Source organism: Lissotriton helveticus, chromosome 3_1 (genome assembly GCF_964261635.1).
Source record: "Lissotriton helveticus chromosome 3_1, aLisHel1.1, whole genome shotgun sequence".
NCBI classification, from domain to species: domain Eukaryota; kingdom Metazoa; phylum Chordata; class Amphibia; order Caudata; family Salamandridae; genus Lissotriton; species Lissotriton helveticus.
In genome coordinates this window covers 1,649,722,310-1,649,735,460 of record NC_136061.1, presented here as the reverse complement: position 1 = coordinate 1,649,735,460, position 13,151 = coordinate 1,649,722,310, and the positions used below count along the sequence as shown (strand labels likewise).

At 46.3% G+C, this 13,151-nt stretch overlaps 1 protein-coding gene across 3 annotated transcripts in view; it reads left to right on the top strand.

Moving 5' to 3' along the window:
- PARP9 (poly(ADP-ribose) polymerase family member 9) overlaps positions 1 to 13,151 on the top strand; it is a 797,801-nt gene that overhangs the window by 557,566 nt on the left and 227,084 nt on the right. The window lies entirely within an intron of this gene.

Below are 13,151 nucleotides of genomic sequence, written 5' to 3'. Positions count from 1 at the left end.
CCCTCACTATTACAATCGAAGGAAACTTTTCTGGACCTTATTCCCAAGGTTCTGTAGTAGGGGATCTCTGTGTATAGTCATAATCTAGTGAATAGTCCCGCCCATGTGCGCGGACCCTGGGGCAATCAAAAATAATCTCTTAAATTGTCAAAAAATGCAGAACTGCACAGACACTTAAGAGAGAATTTAAAGACAGATAATGCAGCCTATATCCACAGGCTACACTGTCCTGTACTTCATCTAGAAATTCCACCAAAAATCCACAAAATGCACAGCCTGTCCAGATTTCTCCACATAGAAAAACTTGCCTTTACCAGCAAGACCCTCAGGAATGATAGAGAGAAAGGAGTGGACAGACAAGCCCCATAGGCTGCCATTATGTGGCTCAGAACAGGATACTGTGCCTTTAAGAGAACTTTCCAGAACTCTCTCAGTATCCCAGAATGTACGGCAGGTCCCTTTTACTTTCAGTTCTTTTTTTCCGGCTCCTGCAAGCAGGACCCTGGAGAATTGAGCTCTCCCTTTTCAAGGGTTTATTTAGTGATTTTTCCCTTTTTCAAGTACTTGAGTGCTTTCATTGAAGTACTTTGGTGTTTTCTTCCTTGTGTGTGTCTTGGTGCACTCTTTTATTTGTCAAAATGCCTGCTTTGTTTGACAAATGCCCAGAGTGTCCGAGGAAGAAGGCCAAGTCGGACCCACATGAGGTGTGCATTGTCTGCCTTCCCTCCTCTCATGTCCCAGAGGAGTGTGGCATCTGCCAGACATTATCCACCAGGACCCTGAGAGAGAGGATGAAGATCAGGCTCCAAGACCTGGAAGATAGAAGACTGCAGACACAAGGTGGGTCTAGGCATGCTTCATCTGCCCATGCTGAGGCCTCTGGAGGGCTCCCCAGAGGCAGAAAGACAAGCAAACATCCTATTTCTCCGCTGACGTCGGTAGCATCGACGACGGCGTCGAGAGGGATGACAGCAGTCTGTTCCCAGTCTCCCCAGGGCTCTGGGTTGAAGTGGCGTCGAGGGGACTGACGAGGCCGCCGTCGACGTTTGAAGGAGTTCGGCCCGGCGTCGGCGCTTGCCGTCGAGGCGACACCGCCGCTCGCCATAAGCGAAGAGGAGGAGGTCGGTGTTGAGGGGATCCTCGACGGCGAGGAGGACGTCGAAGACTCCCAGGCGGTCGACGTCAAGGAGACGTTCGACGTCGAGATGGCGTTCGCCGTCGAGAAGGCGTTTGACGTCACGAAGGAAACGCTCGACGTTGAGAAGTCGACGGTCGCCATCAAGGAAGAGACGTTCGTCATCCAGACGTGATTCAACGCCTAGACGAAGGCGCCAGTTGACGTCGAGACGGCGTTCCTCGACATCGAGACGACGTTCTTCGACGCCAAAGAAGCGCAGAAGGAGTTCTGGGTGCTGAATATTGTTTGCAATGGATACAGTCTTCGGTTCACCAGCCCGCCTTCAGCAATTCCACCGGTCAGCTCGCAGTTTCAGCTGCGCGAGCACCAGGCGGAGGCCGATCTCCTGTTAAGGAAAAGGGCGATAGAAGACGTACTTCTGTCTCAAAGGGGAAGAGGTCTGTACTCCTGGTTCTTTCTGGTTCGCAAGAAGGACAAGAACGAGTTCAGGCCCATTCTGGATTTGCGACAAGCAAACAAGTGGATTCGCAGAGAGAAATTTCGCATTCTGTCGTTACATCAGATTTATCCTCAGCTGCAACAGGGATACTGGCTATGTGCTATAAACCTACAGGATACGTACTTCCATGTGCCCATTGCACACAAACACAGGAAGTTCCTGCGATTCCAAGTCGGCGCCAATCATTATCAGTACACAGTACTTCCATTCGGGCTGAAGTCTGCGCCCAGAACCTTCTCGAAGTGTATGGCAGTGGTAGCTGCACACCTAAGGAAGAACAAGGTGTTTGTCTATCCGTACCTGGTCGATTGGTTGATCAAGGCCTCCTCCTTCTCGGAAGCTCAAGCGCACTTCCAGAAGACGTGCGTTCTCCTGAACAAGCTGGGGTTGCACATCAACATGTCCAAGTCTGTCCCGACTCCGGTCCAGTGCATACAGTACTTGGGAGCCTCCATCGATACGCTGTCAGCAAGCATGTCTCCTTCGGAGGAGCGACGATTATCACTCCTTCGGAAGGCTCAGGTTCTTATGACCGCTCCATCTACAACAGTGAGGACGGTGTCTTCTCTACTGGGGTCGATGGCCTCTTGTATCTTCCTCCCGCCACACGCACGGTTGCACATGAGACCATTGCAGGAGTGCTTGGAGGATCAGTGGGATTAGAGGAAAGGATCTTGGGACGACAAGATACGACTGTCTCTGCATGCTCTTCAGTCTCTGAAGTGGTGGTGTTCAGCGGAGAATCTCCTCCGAGGGGTTCCCTTCCACAATGACATTCCCACACAGACTATCGTGACTGATGCGTCTCTCCACGGCTGGGGGGCGCACTCCGGAGACTTACAGATATAAGGAACGTGGTCCCAGGCGGAGTCCACGCATCACATCAATTTCCTGGAACTCAGGGGGCGGCGCTACGCTAGCAACCAAGATGGCCGCATAAGCTCCCGGCTCCGCCGACCTCCGCCAGTTGCTCATAAATCCTGATGATTATCCTGATTTCTCACCGGACTCCCGCGCAGCTGAGGCGTTCCTGACTCTAAAGGTGCAATCCCGGAAGTTCTAGCTGCTTTAATGACGAAGATACGCCGTGTCCCATTCTCGGCCTAACCCAGAGTTGAAGCCAGGGCCTCGATTTCTCACCCAGCCGGGTTGGAGTTGAATAACATCGGTCGCGGGACGTGGGTAGCGTCCGGTCTCCCGAATTGGAGTGTTTCTTGTCCGTTTTGGATGGTGGACTGGTGGCAGTTTTATCTCGCAGCTGCGGCGGTGTGACGCATCGATTGCTGTGGTCGGGGATCCGCTGCCCGGAGGCCCCGTTGGGCTCCCGGGGTCGATGGGCTTGGTTCCTCGCTGGCAGCGAAGGTGTTGAGATTGCGCTTTTGAGAGTGCCCACAGTTGTCACCGGATTTGCCTGTGCCTGGTGCCCCGGAGCAGTCGACCTCCGGGATTCAGGGGCCTGCTCGGTCGCTTCGTGAGGGGCGATGGAGCGGGTGGACTGTATACCGTCGCTGCATACGGTAATGGCCGCCATTGGGGAGCTCCATTCACAGGCCACCGCCACCATCCGGAGGATGGTCGTAACGGTTGATATCATCTGCCGGAGACCGGACTCCGACCCTTTGTTGGTTCTGGAACAAGCTGTTTTACCCGCGGAGCAAGAAGTGTCTGAGACGGAGGGCCCCGCGCTGAAGCCAGACTTGGTATTTTTTGTCGCCCCCCCCGAACGACTGCAAGCAAGCCCGGGACTATCGAATGTACATCCTGCCCGACACCGATGCCGCCCCAGATGGACATGGATGATCTTATATGTCGGAACGAATTCTCCAGTGACTGTAGGATTGTTACCTCTCCCTTTTTCTCCTGGATGGTTCAAATACGCTCTAGAGACCTATCTTTGGTGGACAGCAAACATCGTTTGACTCTTGGACTTTGTGTACTATTATCCTGGCTTCAATCCTTCCATATTGACTTTGAACTTTCCCAACATTTTGATACTCTCATTGTAATGGCGGATCGAGCGGACAGGGCTTGCATGAAGAATCGCAGCGGCCAGGGTTGACTTTGACTGGAGGGGTTTGAACTATGACTTCATTTGATACGGGATTTGTAACCTATAATGACGCGGGAGTCGGGTGATCCCCCCGTCTGATTTTAATCGTTGCATTGTACTATTCTGGATACGTGTAGGGGCGGTTTGCTACTGGTGGGGGGTAAGGGAGACCGGGGGTCTGTTTGATATCTCCTCCTCCACTTTCTCTTTCTCTTTTTCCTTCTTTTAGGTCTAGTTCCGGGTCGACAGGCACACTGCCAGTGGGGTTGGGCCGTAGCCATTGCAGGGGTGCAGGGTGGGGGCATTGGGAGGGGTTTGTTGTTTTGCCTTAGTTTAGTTCTATGGCCTTTTTTTCTTTTCTTTTTTCTTTTACGAGAGATGGGTCGTTTATCCTGTATCGATTTTCTTATGTATCGGGGTGTCTAATTTGGTTTTCATTATCCTGAGATATGGGTGGGTGAGCCCTGCTGGCTGCTCTTTTGCTGGATTGTTGATCGTACTATTCCTCCTTAATGTACCTAACTAGGTTGACCTGCATACTCCTGTGAATTGTATTTCCCGCATTGATTTAGTCCCTCACCTATCGCTATATTGTATTTTATGTATGACACCCGGTATATGTAAATTTCTCTTGTTTTCTTCAATAAAATCCTTAAAAAAAAATTAAAAAATTTCCTGGAACTCAGAGCTGTTCACTTGGCACTGAAGGCCTTTCATCCGTCCTTCCAGACCAACTCTCTGCTTATACAGACGGACAATACGATCACGATGTATTACCTCAACAAGCAGGGGGGCTCAAGGTCGCGCACTCTGTCGCAGGAGGCGCAGGCGATCTGGCGTTGGCTTCTAGCCAGAGGACTGACGATAACGGCTACCCATCTACGAGGTGTGCAGAATGTTCAGGTAGACGCACTGAGCAGACTGATTCAGGAAAACCACAAATGGGTCATAAATGACGAAGTACTAGGAGAAGTCTTCGCAAGGTGGGGTACTCCAGGCGTAGATCTGTTCGCCTCCGCCGAAAACAGCAAATGCGAGACTTCGCCTCCAGGTACTACCAGCAGGGGACGCCGGGGAATGCGTTATGGATCAACTGGTCGAACAGCTTTCTGTACGCTTTATCACCCATTCCCGATTCCGGCGGTGCTGATCAAGCTGTCCCAGTCCAGGGCGCGGATGATCCTGATTGCCCCGGAATGGCCCAGGCAGTGGTGGTTCACGGACCTGCTTCACCGCTCTCTCCTTCCTCACATACGGTTGCCGTGCCGGCCGGACCTCACGAAGTTCGGGGGACAGATGGTGCACCCCAACCTCTCGTCTTTGAGTTTGGCGGCATGGCTCCTGAGATAGTGCAATATGGCCATTTGAATCTACCAGAAGATTGTATGGACATACTGAAGGAGGCTAAGCGACCTTCCACTAGGACTTCCTATGCTTACAAGTGGAAGAGATTTTGCATTTGGTGCAAGTCCAAGAACTATGACCCAACGACGTGTAAGGAAGATGTCATCCTTCCGTATCTTCTACATTTGGCGTAGTCTGGCCTTAATGTCCATTCCGTTAAGGTTCATCTCGCTGTGCTGACTGCCTACAGGAAATGCCCTTCACAGACTTCCTTCTTCCAGATCCCTGTGATCAAAGATTTTTTGGAAGGCTTGAAGAAAGTGTTCCCTCCTGTCCGGCTTCCTTCGCCTTCATCGGAATTGAACGTGGTGCTGTCCAGATTGATGAAGGAGCCTTTTGAACCTATTCATAAGGCTTCGTTGCAGCACCTGTCCTGGAAGGCGGCGTTCCTCGTGGCCATTACATCGGCCCGCAGGGTGAGTGAAATTCAGGCGTTGTGTTGCCAAGAACCTTATACTGTATTTCGTGCTGCTAAGGTTGTTATGCGTACTCACCCTAAATTTCTTCCGAAGGTTATATCTGATTTCCATGTTAACCAGACCATAACTTTACCTACGTTTTTTCAGAATCCCTTATCTCCAGGGGAAAGGTCTCTGCATTCCCTGGATGTCAGGAGGGTGTTGAAATGTTATCTGGATAAGACCAAAGATATTCGTAGGTCAGACCAATTGTTTATCAATTATGGATAAGTCAGGACCGGTCTTGCTACCTCAAAACAGTCCATCTCGAGGTGGATTGTGTCCTGTATACAATTGTGTTACCAGAAGGCTAATAAGATCTTAGGGGGTAAACCTAAGGCTCATTCCACCAGGGGCAAAGCTGCTACGACTGCTTTGCTACGTAATGTTCCAATTGCAGAAATCTGCAAGGCAGCCACTTGGAAGTCGGTCCATACCTTTGCTAAGCATTACTGTCTGGACACTGATGCCAGGACAGACGCTCAGGTTGGGCAGGCTTCGCTGCAAAATCTGTTCGCACAGTAGTGGTGTTATTTCTCCTTTCTCCACCGCCGCTTTGGTGTGGGGATGGGCTTGCCATTCTAGTCACTAGATTATGACTATACACAGAGATCCCCTACTACAGAAGGAGTAGTTTCTGTCCTGTAACTCCAGTTCTGTAGTAGGGGTATCTCTGTTATAGTCATAAGCGCCCGCCCTCCTCCCCGGTGGAGAAAGATGTTCATATACGGAATGCTACAGGTCTGGCGTGTTACGCCTTCAAAAAGAACTGAAAGTAAAAGGGACCTGCTGTGCTTTCTGGGCTACTGAGAGAGTTCTGGAAAGTTCTCTTAAAGGCACAGTATCCTGTTCTGAGCCACATAATGGCAGCTATGAGGCTTGTCTATCCACTCCTTCCTCTCTATCATTCCTGAGGGTCTTGCTGGTAAAGGTAAAAGTTTTTCCATGTGGAGAAATCTGGACAGGCTGTGCTGTTTGTGGATTTTTGGTGGAATTTCTAGTTTAAGTACTGGACAGTGTAGCCTGTGGATATAGGCTGCATTATCTGTCTTTAAATTCTCTCTTAAGTGTCTGTGCAGTTCTGCATTTTTTGACAACTTAAGAGATTATTTTTGATTGCTCCGGGGTCCGCGCACATGGGCGGGACTATTCACTAGATTATGACTATAACAGAGATACCCCTACTACAGAACTGGAGTTACAGGACAGAAACTACTCCTTACTCATTTGCGTAACAATAATGTGGTAATTTCCCAAATATTTCTCCTGATATCATTATGGCTAGAAGAGTGGGTTAGATTGGCAGCAGGACAAGGAAAAACGTAGAGGGGGACTGTGTTATTGTCGACTTTAAGCACCCTGTGCAGACCAAAGCGCTTGTGGGATGCCATTATAGGAGCAGTATTAAAACAACTATTAGGATTGTTTCTTTACAGTCATTCTAATCCTTGAAACAGCCTTTTGGTAATTTTCAATGGCAGTTGCCCCTTGAACCTGTTAAGCCCGGACAGATCAGAAATGTGGACTCGGCTCTACCTATGATCAATCTTTTTCAACTTTTTGCAAGACTACAGGGACTTGATGAAAATGATTGACTAAAGCCAATGTATGCAAAGACACAGGGTAATAATCTGCCACCTCAGGTGACTAACAATCCAGCCTTACCTGTAACTATTTCCCGAACCAATGCTCTCCTATCCACCTAACCCTTCCTCTATATCTGATACCACTGGTGTGTCTTGTACGAAGGTACTTTCGTGGAACATAGCTGGTCTCAGGTTAAAAAGGGGCAGCATATTTCTGGAAATTTTTCTTTTATTATATGTCATCAATGCCCTACAAGAAATGTGGGAGTTCAATGGCAGTTTTTTCTGGATGGTTTTACTTCATTTTGTAAACATGCAACCCCTTCAAATAAGGAAAGAGCAATTTGGGGTCTTCTCTTAATGTTTTCACTTAAACTCTCCTGTAGAATTAAATTGATAAAATGCCAATCACCTCGTGTTAGCAGTGGAATTGGTATTCAAGAACCCCCCTACCCTGCTAGTCATTGATTTTTATAATTCTTTCTCTAGAAGTTATGAGACAGAACATCTCCTAGCTCTAAAGGGAACTTTTGGAACATTACAGGGAGGGCAAACATGCTTACCAAGACACGATAATTATAGGGGATTTCAACACTCATCAATGCTACTTTAATTGCATTTAAATGATGGATCGGGGGACACCTCACCACTAATCAATCATTTTGAGCATTCACCTTCAGGTATTCTCATCGAAGGGTTCCTTTTAGCCTATAATTTACACGGCCTACAGTAAACAGAGGTGACCGCATCAGTCCCTACTTATATAGGCGGTAGCTCTGGCACTATTGATTATATTATGCTCTCCGCCCCCCCTGCAGTGAAACTGAGGAGTTTTACTCCACCGCTCTAAAAGGGGCAGTGGCTAGTTGTTACTCGAACGCAAACATCAGCACTAAAGACCAAGCATGTAGAATGAAGTGGTAAAGGATTACCCCGGAAAGATTCCTGAATAACCTGTTTGTTGTCAGTGCCACAGAGTCAAGCATGTATGGACCCCAGTACGCATGATAAGAGCTATTTCAGAGGCTTTTGATAAAATAACTATGCAGGTAGAATCTACTGCAACCATTTAGAGTAAGGTAAGAGGCCCCAAGACCAAGAGGTGGTTCGATGGCACCTGTCCTGCTGCCCATAGGAAGCTATTGCAGGCTCTCAAACAAAACTAGAGGGATGAAGCAGTAGTCCGTATACTGCAATTTCTACGTAACCTTAAAAACTGCCCTATTGGAAGGTTGTTCAATAAGGCTTGCGGAAGAAAACTATGATACCTAAGTAAAGAGTTCCTCGCCATAGACTTCTGGTATAATTCAGTCTGAATCTTCCCATTCTTAGGGTCCAATCGTAAATCTAGGTACGATACAGTACTAATACTGGATTCACCAGTGAATCTTAAATTAGGATCTTGGCTATTCAGCCAGTGGGAAAACAGATCTAGAGACTCCTGGTCACCTTCCCAGATGACCAGGATATCGTCTATATATCGTCTCCACAATTTAAGGCGTTGTACAAAGGGATTGCTGGGAGCACATGTACTGCCCATTGAAGTGCCAGTCGTTTGCCAGTATAGGTCTCCTTCATAACTGAAATAATTCAAGTGCCATCCTGGCACACTGCATGACAAAGGAGTTAGGAGTCAGATCATCGGATGGATGACTCCTAAGTAGTTGTTCTATAATTTCAAGAGTGTCATCCTGCGGAATGTTTGTATATAACGACTCAACATCATATGTAGCCAAAATATCTATAGTAGGGTCAAAAGGCTCTGTGTCTAGAAGAGAGAGAACATGCTTAGTGTTCTGTAAATATGATGACACTATTGGCCTCCCCGGTGGCGGTCTTTGTTCTTTATGTATTTTAGGGAGGATATAGAATGCCGGAATCTTAGGGTGAATCTGGATTAAAAGTTCTGCTTCACTTCTATGTGACCCCACTTGCCAGGCTAATTAGATCTTATGGGATGGAGATAGTATCCTATGCGGATGACACCCAGATACTCGTCTCTCTCTCCCAGTCAGGCGCCCCGACTGCCTCCAATTTTAGATCTTGTATGGAGGCAGTCGGACAATGGATGATTCACAACTCATTGAAACTGAACGGAGAGAAGACGGAGGTGATGGTGTTTGGAGGGAAAGAGGATGTATGGTCATCCTGTTGGTGGCCAGTCTCATTAGGAGTTTGCCCCACTCCTACCTCCTCTGCAAAAAATCTTGGGGTCATGATTGATCCCGCCCTCAACCTGGGTAAACAGGTCAGCAGAACCATTTCTACCTGTTGGGGCATTATCCACATCCTTAGGAGGATCAGGCACTACCTATCACTGCAGGCTAGGAAACAGCTTGCAGCTGCCCTTATTGGCTCCCGGCTGGACTACTGCAATGCGCTGTATGCGGGACTGAACAAAAGTCTACTGCAGCGCTTGCAGGTAGTCCAGAACTCTGCTGCCAGGTTTGTCCTGGATCTCCCCCAACGGGCCTCAGCTACAGTGGCTAGAAAGCTGTTACACTGGCTTCCTGTTGAGGACCGAATTTGCTTCAAGACCCTATGTATGACCTATAGGGCCCTAGCTAAAAATAGTCCCACTGGTATAGGATCTATTTTGTCCCGCTATATTCCCTCTAGGGATCTGCGTTCCTCTGGTAGACTTCTTCTGTCAGCCCCCCGATTTAGGAGAGCTAAATGGGGTGGCAGGGCTTTTTCCACCTTGGCGCCTAGGTGGTGGAATGCTCATCCAATGGAACTACAATCCCTACCCACTCTTCAGGCATTCAGAAGTGCTCTGAAGACGCATCTCTTTGTGCAGGCCTATCTGTAATGGTGTCATGCTTATGTTTATGATATTTTGTTAGGCGCCTTGATGCCTTCGGGTTATTGTCTGCGCGATATAAATTTTATTCAATCAATCACTTTTAGTGATCCAATTTGACTCTCTCCCTTCCTCTACTAAGGATCTGATCTGTATTTCTAATCTCGATGTGGGATCCTGTAGGATACGAGTGTAGAATTTTGGGTCATTCAATTGTCTCAGACATTCACTGCGATAAGCTGCAGTATTTATAATGATGGTTGCCCTGCCTTTATCTGCCGGTTTAATCGCAATGTTCGTGTTGTTACCCAATTCTTGAATACATTTCCTTTCCACATTAGAGATATTGCAAAACATATTCTAAGGACTATCTAAGCTGTATTCATATTCTTTTAGCACTGCTTTCTCAAACGTGGTGACTTCTGAAGGTACTTGTTGTAGGAGGGCAAAAAAGTAGAGTTGTTCCTCAGACCCGTATTAGACACAAAATTAGTCTCATCTTTTTCCAAATTGGAAAAGAAAAAATGTAGTCTTACTTTCCGAAAAAAATCTGCTTGCTCGTTATGGATCATAAAATCATCCTCTAGTTTTGGAGGAACAAAACCAAGTCCCTTAGACAATACATTATGTTCCAAATTCGTGAGAGTTTTAGAGCTGAGATTGACGACTAGACAGTCAGGTCGCTTGTGGACGCTGTCATACTGCGAGTCACTGTTCTATAGACGGGTCCCAGCTCACTTGTTGCTGTCCGCCCATCCCTGGGCCTCTGTTGTCGTCCCTTCAGCGTCCTCTTCTTCCTCTGGCCTGACCAGAAAAAGGAGGATAATTGGGGCCTCCAAAAGATGGACCAGGGTTAAAAGGGTGTGGTGGATACGGCCATGGTTGTGGTGGCCACCATGGGGTCTGTCGAGGATATGTGTGCATGTTACCTCTTCCTCTTCTTGCAAAATTTGTAGGTGCATATCCCGGATCCGAATCATTCGAATCACTCCATTCATCTGAGTTAGAAGTCCATTCATCTGTATCCTTACGCCATCCTCTTGTACCTCTTTTTCCTTTTTTTCTTATTTAGAGTGGCTTGATAATCATCAGTCATATAAGGATAAACTTTCTCCAAAGTAAATCTGTCTAGATCCTTCTTCAGTTTTTAATTTTAAACTTAACCAAATCATCCTAAATCTCATTGAGATTCTTAGAGATTTCTTCAAGTCTCTTCTTATAAATAGTAACCTGAATCCCTGATTTTAGTTGGCTTTCCAATGTTTGTATCTCAATTGCTAGGAGATCGTCAGTTTCCTTAGCTGTATTAATAATCAGGACTAGCCAATCTCTAGTACAACGCCATGCAATCTTTGACCAATTGGTCACAAAAGTTTTATTATCTAGGAAGAGTCTCGGGCGTTTGTCACTATCAATCCTGAGGGTGCAATATTCCCTCTCAAATATTCTGTCAGTATGACAGTGTGCAAAATAGTTCTGACGTGCTGTTTCTTAACATTATTAAGTTTGATCCATTCTTCTGTGTTAGACAATGTATGGGAAATATGTGTATCCAAAATACTCGGTGTTTGCAGTATTGCCTGGACCATGTCTTCATCAAACGCTATACTAGTATTTTCTGTCATCTTAATCTCATATAAAAACCAAAAAACGACCAGAAACAATGTGCACTCTGGCCCTCGCTCATATAGAACATTGGAGTGAAGAACACCTCATGCTCCTCTCCTGAGGGAGAGTTGTAGCCCACACCGTGCACCTTGCTGTCACTGTGTGTAAGAGGGAACCCATTGATGAAGCATGTCACCCAAGTGGTGAGTGAGGGTTCTCGTCTTTAAAAAGCAAATGCTCATTTCCCCACTTTTTTCTAGTTAGTGTTGTGCACACTCCTATTCATATGCTAGTTATCAAACCATTAGGTTACCCTTTGTGAGTATTAAATAGTGGAGTGGTACCCTGGAAGGTTATAATTCCTACAGTAGAGACCTTGTTGTGAGATAACATTTAAACCTTGCCCATGTGACAACTTCTCAGAGCAGGACACCCTACATTTTTTTTTTCTGTGACTGTTGTGACCCTCCGCGTAGAACGTTTATACTTCCGCTGCTCAGAGACTGTCAATGTGCCCAAGTAAGGCCTGCACTATTATGTCTTCAAATGTTCTCTTCTCCCATGCGCTGTTTTGGGGTTGCAAGCTTTTTAATGGGGACCATTAGACACAGGAAGAAGCTGTCCTTGCAGTAGCTAGTCTGTTTTTGAAGGTTGCGCCTAGGGATCATTACGTGTCATCACATGCTTTTTATGTTATATTAATCATAGTAGTTGGTTTTATGTTTAAGGACTGCAGCACCTCATATAATGTATCCCATGCTGTTTGCAAACTTGGCCCTAGAAACAATAACAGTGTCCGATTTATTGCTTTGTACAGTTGTTTTTAGTATATTTATCTGTGTGATCTTGGTTTTTATTAATTGATTGTATTTTTATGAAATGTCTTATTTTAAATGTTTGCTTTTATGGTTTCAGTGGCCGAATAAAGGATCTTTGACCTTGACCTGACCTAGGTATGAATGGGTCGTTTGCAAGTTACCAATTCGTAGTGGGTCGCAATTCAACCTACTTCATGAATATAAATGTGGGAGCTCGCAAATTGCTACCCATTATGAATTGCAGCTTTCACAGGGATGGTGGCCTGCTGAGGTCAGCACACTGCCATGTCTGTCATAACTTTTAAATAAAGCAATAAAAATATATATATATATATATATATATAAATACAGGCCATTTCCCTTAAAAGTAATGGATCTGCGGTTAAATTCTTTTTTTTTTTTTTTAGTTTAATTTTTTTTTTAAGAAGATGGGTGGACCTGTGGACCACTACCTCCTCATAAACAAACTTTTTTTACATTCACAAAGGGGAAGTGGGTCCTGAAGAGATCCTTTCCCATTTGCACATGGGTTACTACTACACATTTGTAGTTGGTTAAGTATTAATGTTTCGGGACCAGAATTTGGTTGCAAAACATTGGTACATACCATTCCGTTTAAGTATTTGGAAGGGACGCCCTAAACACTCCCCTTCCAAATACCGAAACTGTATTTGATCACAAACCCAAATTGCGATTTGGTAAAGTGTTACTGTATTGCAGTTTGGGTTTCATACATACCAGAATGCCTATTTGCAGTCGCAAATGGGTCAATTGCAAACGCAAAAAT